The sequence below is a fragment of the Pungitius pungitius genome, chromosome 14, assembly GCF_949316345.1.
Source record: "Pungitius pungitius chromosome 14, fPunPun2.1, whole genome shotgun sequence".
In the NCBI taxonomy this organism is placed as follows: Eukaryota; Metazoa; Chordata; class Actinopteri; order Perciformes; family Gasterosteidae; genus Pungitius; species Pungitius pungitius.
In genome coordinates this window covers 18,537,043-18,550,601 of record NC_084913.1, presented here as the reverse complement: position 1 = coordinate 18,550,601, position 13,559 = coordinate 18,537,043, and positions in this window count along the sequence as shown.

The following is a 13,559-nucleotide window of genomic DNA, read 5'->3' as shown; positions in this document are numbered from 1 at the left end:
TGAGTGAATCAGGTTCTAAAACTAAACCTAATCCTTCATACCATAATGATACTGATGAATAAAGGTCATTTGCTTGATGGAAACAGTGTAAGCTAAAGCATTCTTCATACAGTCCGTTTTAGCTGTTTCTCCTTCTGCAAAAGCTTTGAAAGTAACAATAATGGTCAAAACGTAGTTGAGTCAATCATGTTCTAAAACCACTCCTAATCCTTCATACCATAATGATACTGATGAATAAAGGTCATTTGCTTGATGGAAACAGTGTAAGCTAAAGCATTATTCATTAGATTCCGTTTTAGCTGTTTCTCCTTCTGCAAAAGCTTTGAAAGTAACAATAATGGTCAAAACGTAGTTGAGTGAATCATGTTCTAAAACTACACCTAATCCTTCATCCCATAATGATACTGGTGAATAAAGGTCATTTGCTTGATGGAAACAGTGTAAGCTAAAGCATTCTTCATACAGTCCGTTTTAGCTGTTTCTCCTTCTGCAAAAGCTTTGAAAGTAACAATAATGGTCAAAACGTAGTTGAGTCAATCATGTTCTAAAACTACTCCTAATCCTTCATACCATAATGATACTGATGAATAAAGGTCATTTGCTTGATGGAAACAGTGTAAGCTAAAGCATTATTCATTAGATTCCGTTTTAGCTGTTTCTCCTTCTGCAAAAGCTTTGAAAGTAACAATAATGGTCAAAACGTAGTTGAGTGAATCATGTTCTAAAACTACACCTAATCCTTCATACCATAATGATACTGGTGAATAAAGGTCATTTGCTTGATGGAAACAGTGTAAGCTAAAGCATTCTTCATACAGTCCGTTTTAGCTGTTTTCTCCTTCTGCAAAAGCTTTGAAAGTAACAATAATAGTCAAAACGTAGTTGAGTGAATCAGGTTCTAAAACTAAACCTAATCCTTCATACCATAATGATACTGATGAATAAAGGTCATTTGCTTAATGGAAACAGTGTAAGCTAAAGCATTCTTCATACAGTCCGTTTTAGCTGTTTTCTCCTTCTGCAAAAGCTTTGAAAGTAACAATAATAGTCAAAACGTAGTTGAGTGAATCAGGTTCTAAAACTAAACCTAATCCTTCATACCATAATGATACTGATGAATAAAGGTCATTTGCTTGATGGAAACAGTGTAAGCTAAAGCATTCTTCATACAGTCCGTTTTAGCTGTTTTCTCCTTCTGCAAAAGCTTTGAAAGTAACAATAATAGTCAAAACGTAGTTGAGTGAATCAGGTTCTAAAACTAAACCTAATCCTTCATACCATAATGATACTGATGAATAAAGGTCATTTGCTTGATGGAAACAGTGTAAGCTAAAGCATTCTTCATACAGTCCGTTTTAGCTGTTTTCTCCTTCTGCAAAAGCTTTGAAAGTAACAATAATAGTCAAAATGTAGTTGAGTGAATCAGGTTCTAAAACTAAACCTAATCTCATACCATAATGATACTGATGAATAAAGGTCATTTGCTTGATGGAAACAGTGTAAGCTTAAGCATTTTTCATACAGTCCGTTTTAGCGGTTTCTCCTTCTGCAAAAGCTTTGAAAGTAACAATAATGGTCAAAACGTAGTTGAGTGAATCAGGTTCTAAAACTAAACCTAATCCTTCATACCATAATGATACTGATGAATAAAGGTCATTTGCTTGATGGAAACAGTGTAAGCTAAAGCATTCTTCATACAGTCCGTTTTAGCTGTTTCTCCTTCTGCAAAAGCTTTGAAAGTAACAATAATGGTCAAAACGTAGTTGAGTCAATCATGTTCTAAAACTACTCCTAATCCTTCATACCATAATGATACTGATGAATAAAGGTCATTTGCTTGATGGAAACAGTGTAAGCTAAAGCATTATTCATTAGATTCCGTTTTAGCTGTTTCTCCTTCTGCAAAAGCTTTGAAAGTAACAATAATGGTCAAAACGTAGTTGAGTGAATCATGTTCTAAAACTACACCTAATCCTTCATACCATAATGATACTGGTGAATAAAGGTCATTTGCTTGATGGAAACAGTGTAAGCTAAAGCATTCTTCATACAGTCCGTTTTAGCTGTTTTCTCCTTCTGCAAAAGCTTTGAAAGTAACAATAATAGTCAAAACGTAGTTGAGTGAATCAGGTTCTAAAACTAAACCTAATCCTTCATACCATAATGATACTGATGAATAAAGGTCATTTGCTTAATGGAAACAGTGTAAGCTAAAGCATTCTTCATACAGTCCGTTTTAGCTGTTTTCTCCTTCTGCAAAAGCTTTGAAAGTAACAATAATAGTCAAAACGTAGTTGAGTGAATCAGGTTCTAAAACTAAACCTAATCCTTCATACCATAATGATACTGATGAATAAAGGTCATTTGCTTGATGGAAACAGTGTAAGCTAAAGCATTCTTCATACAGTCCGTTTTAGCTGTTTCTCCTTCTGCAAAAGCTTTGAAAGTAACAATAATGGTCAAAACGTAGTTGAGTGAATCATGTTCTAAAACTACACCTAATCCTTCATACCATAATGATACTGGTGAATAAAGGTCATTTGCTTGATGGAAACAGTGTAAGCTAAAGCATTCTTCATACAGTCCGTTTTAGCTGTTTTCTCCTTCTGCAAAAGCTTTGAAAGTAACAATAATAGTCAAAACGTAGTTGAGTGAATCAGGTTCTAAAACTAAACCTAATGCTTCATACCATAATGATACTGATGAATAAAGGTCATTTGCTTGATGGAAACAGTGTAAGCTAAAGCATTCTTCATACAGTCCGTTTTAGCTGTTTTCTCCTTCTGCAAAAGCTTTGAAAGTAACAATAATAGTCAAAATGTAGTTGAGTGAATCAGGTTCTAAAACTAAACCTAATCCTTCATACCATAATGATACTGATGAATAAAGGTCATTTGCTTGATGGAAACAGTGTAAGCTAAAGCATTCTTCATACAGTCCGTTTTAGCGGTTTCTCCTTCTGCAAAAGCTTTGAAAGTAACAATAATGGTCAAAACGTAGTTGAGTCAATCATGTTCTAAAACTACTCCTAATCCTTCATACCATAATGATACTGATGAATAAAGGTCATTTGCTTGATGGAAACAGTGTAAGCTAAAGCATTATTCATTAGATTCCGTTTTAGCTGTTTCTCCTTCTGCAAAAGCTTTGAAAGTAACAATAATGGTCAAAACGTAGTTGAGTGAATCATGTTCTAAAACTACACCTAATCCTTCATACCATAATGATACTGGTGAATAAAGGTCATTTGCTTGATGGAAACAGTGTAAGCTAAAGCATTCTTCATACAGTCCGTTTTAGCTGTTTTCTCCTTCTGCAAAAGCTTTGAAAGTAACAATAATAGTCAAAACGTAGTTGAGTGAATCAGGTTCTAAAACTAAACCTAATCCTTCATACCATAATGATACTGATGAATAAAGGTCATTTGCTTGATGGAAACAGTGTAAGCTAAAGCATTCTTCATACAGTCCGTTTTAGCTGTTTTCTCCTTCTGCAAAAGCTTTGAAAGTAACAATAATAGTCAAAACGTAATTGAGTGAATCAGGTTCTAAAACTAAACCTAATCCTTCATACCATAATGATACTGATGAATAAAGGTCATTTGCTTGATGGAAACAGTGTAAGCTAAAGCATTCTTCATACAGTCCGTTTTAGCTGTTTTCTCCTTCTGCAAAAGCTTTGAAAGTAACAATAATGGTCAAAACGTAGTTGAGTGAATCATGTTCTAAAACTACTCCTAATCCTTCATACCATAATGATACTGATGAATAAAGGTCATTTGCTTGATGGAAACAGTGTAAGCTAAAGCATTATTCATTAGATTCCGTTTTAGCTGTTTCTCCTTCTGCAAAAGCTTTGAAAGTAACAATAATGGTCAAAACGTAGTTGAGTGAATCATGTTCTAAAACTACACCTAATCCTTCATACCATAATGATACTGGTGAATAAAGGTCATTTGCTTGATGGAAACAGTGTAAGCTAAAGCATTCTTCATACAGTCCGTTTTAGCTGTTTTCTCCTTCTGCAAAAGCTTTGAAAGTAACAATAATAGTCAAAACGTAGTTGAGTGAATCAGGTTCTAAAACTAAACCTAATCCTTCATACCATTATGATACTGATGAATAAAGGTCATTTGCTTGATGGAAACAGTGTAAGCTAAAGCATTCTTCATACAGTCCGTTTTAGCTGTTTTCTCCTTCTGCAAAAGCTTTGAAAGTAACAATAATAGTCAAAACGTAGTTGAGTGAATCAGGTTCTAAAACTAAACCTAATCCTTCATACCATAATGATACTGATGAATAAAGGTCATTTGCTTGATGGAAACAGTGTAAGCTAAAGCATTCTTCATACAGTCCGTTTTAGCTGTTTTCTCCTTCTGCAAAAGCTTTGAAAGTAACAATAATGGTCAAAACGTAGTTGAGTGAATCATGTTCTAAAACTACTCCTAATCCTTCATACCATAATGATACTGATGAATAAAGGTCATTTGCTTGATGGAAACAGTGTAAGCTAAAGCATTATTCATTAGATTCCGTTTTAGCTGTTTCTCCTTCTGCAAAAGCTTTGAAAGTAACAATAATGGTCAAAACGTAGTTGAGTGAATCATGTTCTAAAACTACACCTAATCCTTCATACCATAATGATACTGATGAATAAAGGTCATTTGCTTGATGGAAACAGTGTAAGCTAAAGCATTATTCATTAGATTCCGTTTTAGCTGTTTCTCCTTCTGCAAAAGCTTTGAAAGTAACAATAATGGTCAAAACGTAGTTGAGTGAATCATGTTCTAAAACTACACCTAATCCTTCATACCATAATGATACTGGTGAATAAAGGTCATTTGCTTGATGGAAACAGTGTAAGCTAAAGCATTCTTCATACAGTCCGTTTTAGCTGTTTTCTCCTTCTGCAAAAGCTTTGAAAGTAACAATAATAGTCAAAACGTAGTTGAGTGAATCAGGTTCTAAAACTAAACCTAATCCTTCATACCATAATGATACTGATGAATAAAGGTCATTTGCTTGATGGAAACAGTGTAAGCTAAAGCATTCTTCATACAGTCCGTTTTAGCTGTTTTCTCCTTCTGCAAAAGCTTTGAAAGTAACAATAATGGTCAAAACGTAGTTGAGTGAATCATGTTCTAAAACTACTCCTAATCCTTCATACCATAATGATACTGATGAATAAAGGTCATTTGCTTGATGGAAACAGTGTAAGCTAAAGCATTATTCATTAGATTCCGTTTTAGCTGTTTCTCCTTCTGCAAAAGCTTTGAAAGTAACAATAATGGTCAAAACGTAGTTGAGTGAATCATGTTCTAAAACTACACCTAATCCTTCATACCATAATGATACTGATGAATAAAGGTAATTTGCTTGATGGAAACAGTGTAAGCTAAAGCATTATTCATTAGATTCCGTTTTAGCTGTTTCTCCTTCTGCAAAAGCTTTGAAAGTAACAATAATGGTCAAAACGTAGTTGAGTGAATCATGTTCTAAAACTACACCTAATCCTTCATACCATAATGATACTGGTGAATAAAGGTCATTTGCTTGATGGAAACAGTGTAAGCTAAAGCATTCTTCATACAGTTCGTTTTAGCTGTTTTCTCCTTCTGCAAAAGCTTTGAAAGTAACAATAATAGTCAAAACGTAGTTGAGTGAATCAGGTTCTAAAACTAAACCTAATCCTTCATACCATAATGATACTGATGAATAAAGGTCATTTGCTTAATGGAAACAGTGTAAGCTAAAGCATTCTTCATACAGTCCGTTTTAGCTGTTTTCTCCTTCTGCAAAAGCTTTGAAAGTAACAATAATAGTCAAAACGTAGTTGAGTGAATCAGGTTCTAAAACTAAACCTAATCCTTCATACCATAATGATACTGATGAATAAAGGTCATTTGCTTGATGGAAACAGTGTAAGCTAAAGCATTCTTCATACAGTCCGTTTTAGCTGTTTCTCCTTCTGCAAAAGCTTTGAAAGTAACAATAATGGTCAAAACGTAGTTGAGTGAATCATGTTCTAAAACTACACCTAATCCTTCATACCATAATGATACTGGTGAATAAAGGTCATTTGCTTGATGGAAACAGTGTAAGCTAAAGCATTCTTCATACAGTCCGTTTTAGCTGTTTTCTCCTTCTGCAAAAGCTTTGAAAGTAACAATAATAGTCAAAACGTAGTTGAGTGAATCAGGTTCTAAAACTAAACCTAATCCTTCATACCATAATGATACTGATGAATAAAGGTCATTTGCTTGATGGAAACAGTGTAAGCTAAAGCATTCTTCATACAGTCCGTTTTAGCTGTTTTCTCCTTCTGCAAAAGCTTTGAAAGTAACAATAATAGTCAAAATGTAGTTGAGTGAATCAGGTTCTAAAACTAAACCTAATCCTTCATACCATAATGATACTGATGAATAAAGGTCATTTGCTTGATGGAAACAGTGTAAGCTAAAGCATTCTTCAAACAGTCCGTTTTAGCGGTTTCTCCTTCTGCAAAAGCTTTGAAAGTAACAATAATGGTCAAAACGTAGTTGAGTCAATCATGTTCTAAAACTACTCCTAATCCTTCATACCATAATGATACTGATGAATAAAGGTCATTTGCTTGATGGAAACAGTGTAAGCTAAAGCATTCTTCAAACAGTCCGTTTTAGCGGTTTCTCCTTCTGCAAAAGCTTTGAAAGTAACAATAATGGTCAAAACGTAGTTGAGTCAATCATGTTCTAAAACTACTCCTAATCCTTCATACCATAATGATACTGATGAATAAAGGTCATTTGCTTGATGGAAACAGTGTAAGCTAAAGCATTATTCATTAGATTCCGTTTTAGCTGTTTCTCCTTCTGCAAAAGCTTTGAAAGTAACAATAATGGTCAAAACGTAGTTGAGTGAATCATGTTCTAAAACTACACCTAATCCTTCATACCATAATGATACTGGTGAATAAAGGTCATTTGCTTGATGGAAACAGTGTAAGCTAAAGCATTCTTCATACAGTCCGTTTTAGCTGTTTTCTCCTTCTGCAAAAGCTTTGAAAGTAACAATAATAGTCAAAACGTAGTTGAGTGAATCAGGTTCTAAAACTAAACCTAATCCTTCATACCATAATGATACTGATGAATAAAGGTCATTTGCTTGATGGAAACAGTGTAAGCTAAAGCATTCTTCATACAGTCCGTTTTAGCTGTTTTCTCCTTCTGCAAAAGCTTTGAAAGTAACAATAATAGTCAAAACGTAGTTGAGTGAATCAGGTTCTAAAACTAAACCTAATCCTTCATACCATAATGATACTGATGAATAAAGGTCATTTGCTTGATGGAAACAGTGTAAGCTAAAGCATTCTTCATACAGTCCGTTTTAGCTGTTTTCTCCTTCTGCAAAAGCTTTGAAAGTAACAATAATGGTCAAAACGTAGTTGAGTGAATCATGTTCTAAAACTACTCCTAATCCTTCATACCATAATGATACTGATGAATAAAGGTCATTTGCTTGATGGAAACAGTGTAAGCTAAAGCATTATTCATTAGATTCCGTTTTAGCTGTTTCTCCTTCTGCAAAAGCTTTGAAAGTAACAATAATGGTCAAAACGTAGTTGAGTGAATCATGTTCTAAAACTACACCTAATCCTTCATACCATAATGATACTGGTGAATAAAGGTCATTTGCTTGATGGAAACAGTGTAAGCTAAAGCATTATTCATACAGTCTGTTTTAGCTGTTTTCTCCTTCTGCAAAAGCTTTGAAAGTAACAATAATGGTCAAAACGTAGTTGAGTGAATCAGGTTCTAAAACTAAACCTAATCCTTCATACCATAATGACAATGATGAAAAAAGGTCATTTGCTTGATGGAAACACCGTAAGCTAAAGCATTATTCATACAGTCCGTTTTAGCTGTTTTCTCCTTCTGCAAAAGCTTTGAAAGTAACAATAATAGTCAAAATGTAGTTGAGTGAATCAGGTTCTAAAACTAAACCTAATCCTTCATACCATAATGATACTGATGAATAAAGGTCATTTGCTTGATGGAAACAGTGTAAGCTAAAGCATTCTTCATACAGTCCGTTTTAGCTGTTTCTCCTTCTGCAAAAGCTTTGAAAGTAACAATAATGGTCAAAACGTAGTTGAGTGAATCATGTTCTAAAACTACACCTAATCCTTCATACCATAATGATACTGGTGAATAAAGGTCATTTGCTTGATGGAAACAGTGTAAGCTAAAGCATTCTTCATACAGTCCGTTTTAGCTGTTTTCTCCTTCTGCAAAAGCTTTGAAAGTAACAATAATGGTCAAAACGTAGTTGAGTGAATCATGTTCTAAAACTACACCTAATCCTTCATACCATAATGATACTGATGAATAAAGGTCATTTGCTTGATGGAAACAGTGTAAGCTAAAGCATTCTTCATACAGTCCGTTTTAGCTGTTTTCTCCTTCTGCAAAAGCTTTGAAAGTAACAATAATAGTCAAAATGTAGTTGAGTGAATCAGGTTCTAAAACTAAACCTAATCCTTCATACCATAATGATACTGATGAATAAAGGTCATTTGCTTGATGGAAACAGTGTAAGCTAAAGCATTCTTCATACAGTCCGTTTTAGCGGTTTCTCCTTCTGCAAAAGCTTTGAAAGTAACAATAATGGTCAAAACGTAGTTGAGTCAATCATGTTCTAAAACTACTCCTAATCCTTCATACCATAATGATACTGATGAATAAAGGTCATTTGCTTGATGGAAACAGTGTAAGCTAAAGCATTATTCATTAGATTCCGTTTTAGCTGTTTCTCCTTCTGCAAAAGCTTTGAAAGTAACAATAATGGTCAAAACGTAGTTGAGTGAATCATGTTCTAAAACTACACCTAATCCTTCATACCATAATGATACTGGTGAATAAAGGTCATTTGCTTGATGGAAACAGTGTAAGCTAAAGCATTCTTCATACAGTCCGTTTTAGCTGTTTTCTCCTTCTGCAAAAGCTTTGAAAGTAACAATAATAGTCAAAACGTAGTTGAGTGAATCAGGTTCTAAAACTAAACCTAATCCTTCATACCATAATGATACTGATGAATAAAGGTCATTTGCTTGATGGAAACAGTGTAAGCTAAAGCATTCTTCATACAGTCCGTTTTAGCTGTTTTCTCCTTCTGCAAAAGCTTTGAAAGTAACAATAATAGTCAAAACGTAGTTGAGTGAATCAGGTTCTAAAACTAAACCTAATCCTTCATACCATAATGATACTGATGAATAAAGGTCATTTGCTTGATGGAAACAGTGTAAGCTAAAGCATTCTTCATACAGTCCGTTTTAGCTGTTTTCTCCTTCTGCAAAAGCTTTGAAAGTAACAATAATGGTCAAAACGTAGTTGAGTGAATCATGTTCTAAAACTACTCCTAATCCTTCATACCATAATGATACTGATGAATAAAGGTCATTTGCTTGATGGAAACAGTGTAAGCTAAAGCATTATTCATTAGATTCCGTTTTAGCTGTTTCTCCTTCTGCAAAAGCTTTGAAAGTAACAATAATGGTCAAAACGTAGTTGAGTGAATCATGTTCTAAAACTACACCTAATCCTTCATACCATAATGATACTGGTGAATAAAGGTCATTTGCTTAATGGAAACAGTGTAAGCTAAAGCATTCTTCATACAGTCCGTTTTAGCTGTTTTCTCCTTCTGCAAAAGCTTTGAAAGTAACAATAATAGTCAAAACGTAGTTGAGTGAATCAGGTTCTAAAACTAAACCTAATCCTTCATACCATAATGATACTGATGAATAAAGGTCATTTGCTTGATGGAAACAGTGTAAGCTAAAGCATTCTTCATACAGTCCGTTTTAGCTGTTTCTCCTTCTGCAAAAGCTTTGAAAGTAACAATAATGGTCAAAACGTAGTTGAGTGAATCATGTTCTAAAACTACACCTAATCCTTCATACCATAATGATACTGGTGAATAAAGGTCATTTGCTTGATGGAAACAGTGTAAGCTAAAGCATTCTTCATACAGTCCGTTTTAGCTGTTTTCTCCTTCTGCAAAAGCTTTGAAAGTAACAATAATAGTCAAAACGTAGTTGAGTGAATCAGGTTCTAAAACTAAACCTAATCCTTCATACCATAATGATACTGATGAATAAAGGTCATTTGCTTGATGGAAACAGTGTAAGCTAAAGCATTCTTCATACAGTCCGTTTTAGCTGTTTTCTCCTTCTGCAAAAGCTTTGAAAGTAACAATAATAGTCAAAATGTAGTTGAGTGAATCAGGTTCTAAAACTAAACCTAATCCTTCATACCATAATGATACTGATGAATAAAGGTCATTTGCTTGATGGAAACAGTGTAAGCTAAAGCATTCTTCAAACAGTCCGTTTTAGCGGTTTCTCCTTCTGCAAAAGCTTTGAAAGTAACAATAATGGTCAAAACGTAGTTGAGTCAATCATGTTCTAAAACTACTCCTAATCCTTCATACCATAATGATACTGATGAATAAAGGTCATTTGCTTGATGGAAACAGTGTAAGCTAAAGCATTATTCATTAGATTCCGTTTTAGCTGTTTCTCCTTCTGCAAAAGCTTTGAAAGTAACAATAATGGTCAAAACGTAGTTGAGTGAATCATGTTCTAAAACTACACCTAATCCTTCATACCATAATGATATTGGTGAATAAAGGTCATTTGCTTGATGGAAACAGTGTAAGCTAAAGCATTCTTCATACAGTCCGTTTTAGCTGTTTTCTCCTTCTGCAAAAGCTTTGAAAGTAACAATAATAGTCAAAACGTAGTTGAGTGAATCAGGTTCTAAAACTAAACCTAATCCTTCATACCATAATGATACTGATGAATAAAGGTCATTTGCTTGATGGAAACAGTGTAAGCTAAAGCATTCTTCATACAGTCCGTTTTAGCTGTTTTCTCCTTCTGCAAAAGCTTTGAAAGTAACAATAATAGTCAAAACGTAGTTGAGTGAATCAGGTTCTAAAACTAAACCTAATCCTTCATACCATAATGATACTGATGAATAAAGGTCATTTGCTTGATGGAAACAGTGTAAGCTAAAGCATTCTTCATACAGTCCGTTTTAGCTGTTTTCTCCTTCTGCAAAAGCTTTGAAAGTAACAATAATGGTCAAAACGTAGTTGAGTGAATCATGTTCTAAAACTACTCCTAATCCTTCATACCATAATGATACTGATGAATAAAGGTCATTTGCTTGATGGAAACAGTGTAAGCTAAAGCATTATTCATTAGATTCCGTTTTAGCTGTTTCTCCTTCTGCAAAAGCTTTGAAAGTAACAATAATGGTCAAAACGTAGTTGAGTGAATCATGTTCTAAAACTACACCTAATCCTTCATACCATAATGATACTGGTGAATAAAGGTCATTTGCTTGATGGAAACAGTGTAAGCTAAAGCATTATTCATACAGTCTGTTTTAGCTGTTTTCTCCTTCTGCAAAAGCTTTGAAAGTAACAATAATGGTCAAAACGTAGTTGAGTGAATCAGGTTCTAAAACTAAACCTAATCCTTCATACCATAATGACAATGATGAAAAAAGGTCATTTGCTTGATGGAAACACCGTAAGCTAAAGCATTATTCATACAGTCCGTTTTAGCTGTTTTCTCCTTCTGCAAAAGCTTTGAAAGTAACAATAATAGTCAAAATGTAGTTGAGTGAATCAGGTTCTAAAACTAAACCTAATCCTTCATACCATAATGATACTGATGAATAAAGGTCATTTGCTTGATGGAAACAGTGTAAGCTAAAGCATTCTTCATACAGTCCGTTTTAGCTGTTTCTCCTTCTGCAAAAGCTTTGAAAGTAACAATAATGGTCAAAACGTAGTTGAGTGAATCATGTTCTAAAACTACACCTAATCCTTCATACCATAATGATACTGGTGAATAAAGGTCATTTGCTTGATGGAAACAGTGTAAGCTAAAGCATTCTTCATACAGTCCGTTTTAGCTGTTTTCTCCTTCTGCAAAAGCTTTGAAAGTAACAATAATAGTCAAAACGTAGTTGAGTGAATCAGGTTCTAAAACTAAACCTAATCCTTCATACCATAATGATACTGATGAATAAAGGTCATTTGCTTGATGGAAACAGTGTAAGCTAAAGCATTCTTCATACAGTCCGTTTTAGCTGTTTTCTCCTTCTGCAAAAGCTTTGAAAGTAACAATAATAGTCAAAATGTAGTTGAGTGAATCAGGTTCTAAAACTAAACCTAATCCTTCATACCATAATGATACTGATGAATAAAGGTCATTTGCTTGATGGAAACAGTGTAAGCTAAAGCATTCTTCATACAGTCCGTTTTAGCGGTTTCTCCTTCTGCAAAAGCTTTGAAAGTAACAATAATGGTCAAAACGTAGTTGAGTCAATCATGTTCTAAAACTACTCCTAATCCTTCATACCATAATGATACTGATGAATAAAGGTCATTTGCTTGATGGAAACAGTGTAAGCTAAAGCATTATTCATTAGATTCCGTTTTAGCTGTTTCTCCTTCTGCAAAAGCTTTGAAAGTAACAATAATGGTCAAAACGTAGTTGAGTGAATCATGTTCTAAAACTACACCTAATCCTTCATACCATAATGATACTGGTGAATAAAGGTCATTTGCTTGATGGAAACAGTGTAAGCTAAAGCATTCTTCATACAGTCCGTTTTAGCTGTTTTCTCCTTCTGCAAAAGCTTTGAAAGTAACAATAATAGTCAAAACGTAGTTGAGTGAATCAGGTTCTAAAACTAAACCTAATCCTTCATACCATAATGATACTGATGAATAAAGGTCATTTGCTTGATGGAAACAGTGTAAGCTAAAGCATTCTTCATACAGTCCGTTTTAGCTGTTTTCTCCTTCTGCAAAAGCTTTGAAAGTAACAATAATAGTCAAAACGTAGTTGAGTGAATCAGGTTCTAAAACTAAACCTAATCCTTCATACCATAATGATACTGATGAATAAAGGTCATTTGCTTGATGGAAACAGTGTAAGCTAAAGCATTCTTCATACAGTCCGTTTTAGCTGTTTTCTCCTTCTGCAAAAGCTTTGAAAGTAACAATAATGGTCAAAACGTAGTTGAGTGAATCATGTTCTAAAACTACTCCTAATCCTTCATACCATAATGATACTGATGAATAAAGGTCATTTGCTTGATGGAAACAGTGTAAGCTACAGCATTATTCATTAGATTCCGTTTTAGCTGTTTCTCCTTCTGCAAAAGCTTTGAAAGTAACAATAATGGTCAAAACGTAGTTGAGTGAATCATGTTCTAAAACTACACCTAATCCTTCATACCATAATGATACTGGTGAATAAAGGTCATTTGCTTGATGGAAACAGTGTAAGCTAAAGCATTCTTCATACAGTCCGTTTTAGCTGTTTTCTCCTTCTGCAAAAGCTTTGAAAGTAACAATAATAGTCAAAACGTAGTTGAGTGAATCAGGTTCTAAAACTAAACCTAATCCTTCATACCATTATGATACTGATGAATAAAGGTCATTTGCTTGATGGAAACAGTGTAAGCTAAAGCATTCTTCATACAGTCCGTTTTAGCT